General features: G+C 36.2%; 1 protein-coding gene across 1 annotated transcript in view; it reads right to left on the reverse strand.

The window, feature by feature from the left end:
- Nucleotides 1-2,596, reverse strand: part of LOC111086075 — a 15,515-nt gene extending 12,919 nt beyond the window's left edge. The window contains exon 1 of the mRNA XM_022387510.1: nucleotides 2,477-2,596. The gene's annotated coding sequence lies outside the window, so the exon portion shown is untranslated. The remainder of the gene's footprint in view (nucleotides 1-2,476) is intronic.
- Nucleotides 2,597-4,096: the final 1,500 nt, after the last annotated feature.

Here is a 4,096-nt window from a genome sequence, read left to right on the forward strand (position 1 = left end):
ATTTAGTTCCTTGGTTTTCTACAGTTTTTCTTCTATATGTACTAGCAGAAATACCCGCCCTCCGGGCAGGTACAACTGCTAGTTCCTGCTGAAGGTTACTGGGCCTGAGGCCTTTTCTAGAATTGTCTGGTTAAGGTATGTAGATGTCTCGTTTTTGGTGTAGTTGAGGCATATAGATGTCCCGTTTTTGGTGTGGTTAAGGTATGTAGATATACCGTTTTCGGTGTGGTTAAGGTATGTAGATGTACTGTTTTCGGGGTGGTTAAGGTATGTAGATGACACGTTTTTGGTGTGGCTAAGTAGATGTACCGTTTTTGTTGTAGTTCAGGCATATAGATGTCCCGTTTTCGGTGTGGTTAAGGTATGTAGATGACACGTTTTTGGTGTGGCTAAGTAGATGTACCGTTTTTGTTGTAGTTCAGGCATATAGATGTCCCGTTTTCGGTGTGGTTAAGGTATGTAGATGACACGTTTTCGGTGTGGCTAAGGTATGTAGATGCCTCGTTTTCGGTGCGGCGGAGTGACATTGACATATTAACGCAGTTTGAAAGACATCTCAGTTCGATCAGTCCTACTGTTAGATTTACACTGGAGATGGAAAAAAGAGGGTCAGTAAATTTCTTAGACATGACCTTTAAACGGGATAATGGGCGCCTCTCAACCTCTGTTTATAGAAAACCGTTTTCTGCGGCTGTACCACCAGACAATAGATCGTGTCGTCTACAGACACAAAAATTATCCCCATTTTCTATATTTGTATTTAGAGCTTTAAAAATCTGCATTCACGATTGTGATTTGAGATCAGCGTTAATTTTCTTGAAACGTGTAGTTAGAGATAAAAGATATAATCCCGAAATCATTGTTAGATTGTACAAAAACATAGCAATAAATTAAAACTGTCATCATGTACAAAGTTAAAGGAAAAGTTGATAACATGAGGGTTTGTTTGCCGTAAGTTCAAGGTTTACCAACAAGAATAGGTAACATATTAAATAAATATAGAATGTAGTGTAACACACTCTCCACGTTAAAATAAAAATAGAATAAAAGATAGAGTAGAGCAAGTTGATAAATGTGGGATTTATAAAATTCCTTGTGTCTGTCGTCAAATTTACATTGGCCAAACGCACATAAAAATGCGGCAGAAAAATATAAAGTAAATGAGTTGGCCTTAGTAGAACATGTGGCAGGCATATCCCATGTTATAGACTGAAGTAATGTTAAATTGATAAATCAGGTAGAGATGGAATTTGAATGAAATATTAGAGAAACAATAAAAATTGGAAAAAAACAAATATTGTGTTAAACAAAGAAGTTGGTTGAGATTTAGAAGAAACGAAGTAATGGAAATATGTCTTATAATAAACGCTGGGTGTTTAAGTCTAGATGGTTTCAAAGGTATGCAAATAATAGTTAATTTATATAAGTCTTTTACTCCTGAGGATGGTAGCGTAAGAACACCGAAACATAAATATAAATGTATCCCACACTTTAAAAAATTTAATATTCGAAAACAGCTAAAATGGGATAGAAAAATATATCATTCAAAAACGTTTCGCCACTGTTAACGTGGCATCGTAAGGTAGAGTCTTTTTTAGGGCTGGTCTCTGTCGTGAATAAATGATTTATTTTGTAATTATTTGTGCGTTGTACTCCTTTTAATTGTATATATATATATATAAAGTACTGGATATACATTCTATAAACTCTGGGTGTTTTAATTCTAGACGGCGCTAAATATGTCTGTCATCGGGTTCATTACTGTACTTGCTGGAAAACCGCGATAATCACAGTTATACAAAAAAAAAGGGTCCCAAATCCAATAACCCTGATTTTAGACCCATAAGCTGACTCATGGAGAAAGTAATCTTGACACTATGGTTTTTAGAGACCAAACATTTCATCATTGATATTCAAAACGCCAGCAGGAAAAACAGACGAACCACTGATCACTCAGTAAAGTTAACTGAATCTGTTTATCGGGGTTTTAACCGTGACCGTGCAACTATAGGGCTATTTCTAGACGTCATAAATGCGTATGATACAGTTTGGCACAACGGGTTAAAATATAAACTAATTAAATACAACATTCCTGATACTATTGTACTATTTGTTTCTAGCGTCTTACATGACAGGTCACCCAAAGTCCACATTACTAACGTACTGTCTAATTTGTTTACATTTAGTGCAGGTGTACCGCAAGGCTCCGTACTTCGCGCACTGCTTTCCATAATGGATGTAAACGACTTGCTTTAAGCCACGTGATCCATATCACCACATACCGCTGTACGCAGACAATATCGCTGTTTGGAGTACTTCATTAGATCCATCATGCGCAGCTCATAAAGTACAAACACTTTTAAATAAAACTGTCAAATGGAGGATGAAGCTCAACATTGGCAATAATATTTCATAAAAGGTTAAATTAAAAATACCCTCGCCTGAAGAAAGGTAACACTAAAACTAGAAAACTCACCTATTAAAATCACTGAAAACAAAATTCCTCGGTGTAAGTTGGAACAACAAATTCAAATACCCCCTCCCCCATTTCAATCAATTAATACTCAAAATACGAGCTAGAATTAATCACCCGCATAAAATAGGACCCAAAATACACGGCTGCAGTTTACACACAATATTTTTATTTACAAACTACTCATCAGACCAATTGTAGACTATGGAGCCATGATCACATGTAATATAGATAAGAACTACAAACACTACAAAACCGTGCACTACGCATTGCCCTCAGGCTACCCTTACAACCATTACAAAACCGTGCACTACGCATTGCCCTCAGGTTACCCTTACAAACACTACAAAACCGTGCACTACGCATTGCCCTCAGGCTACCCTTACAAACACTACAAAACCGTACACTACGCATTGCCCTCAGGCTACACTTACACACTCCCGTGTATTATATCAACAAAACTGCGCTTCTGCTTTCAGTCAAGAACAGAATAACCAAACTAGCCACAAAATTTTACCGAAAAGCCAGAAATGGAAATTCACTCGCACCACAATTTCCCATCCTAGCAGCCACACCCCCATACAACATCATACACAACAAACGGCATAATTCAATACCTCTGTTTCCCATCCTAGCAGCCACACCCCCATACAACATCATACACAACAAACGGCATAATTCAATACCTTATCATCAAGTACCTTATCTTTTAACAAAACATCATAGTATTCTATATACATTTAACATGTTTTAATCCTTTCCTTGGGCACTAGTTGGGCTTTCATTCGGCCCCGACTAGTGAAACCGGGTTTCTCCTCGCATCAAAATTATATGACTTTGAATCTATAGATCTCAGCCAGGGCATTGGATTTATAAATCTCAGCCCGCCCTGAAAAGGTGCCGTTTGTTGAGAGTAAGCATGGCCTTATGTTTGCCTCTGTATGTATGTATCTATATGTATTTATACTTAATTAGTTAATTATCCGAATACCTTAGTGCCTAACACCCATCTATTAAGTTCACATCCGCACTCGAAGAAAATTAATCTTTAACTTTTCTAGACATCAGGATTACCAAAGAAGGTAAACATTTTTCTATCGTAAAAGTACTTTCACAGGCCTTTATACTAATTTTAATGTTTTTTGTCCCCAACTTCTTCAAACGAAATCTAGTCATGTCACTGTTAAACAGATTTTTTTATTTTTTCTCGAATTACTCTGTTTTACACAGAGATATTACACTTCGACACAAACACATGTTAAATAGTTGCTATTCGACTAGCTTTTTAAGAAATATTACTTGCAAGTTCCGTCTACCGGCTACTGTGCACACTATTCAAATTTTTTCCTCTTTTATCTTCCTTTTATGAGCTCACAATTCTTACAAAACAACTCCTCTCTTTAATAAAAAAATTTCAACCCTCAAGTTCAGCTCAGATTAATATATAGATCTAGTTTCTGCATTAAACACTTGTTTCAATATAAAGATCAAATACATAAACTTCTACGTTTATGGCTCGTGTATAAACATACGTGTATCGTGACTATATTATATATAAAAACTTATATATATATATATAAACTATAATAAAGAAGGTCTACTCGTAGCTAAAGATCGCCTACT

This window comes from Limulus polyphemus, unplaced genomic scaffold (assembly GCF_000517525.1).
Source record: "Limulus polyphemus unplaced genomic scaffold, Limulus_polyphemus-2.1.2 Scaffold826, whole genome shotgun sequence".
Taxonomy (NCBI): Eukaryota; Metazoa; Arthropoda; class Merostomata; order Xiphosura; family Limulidae; genus Limulus; species Limulus polyphemus.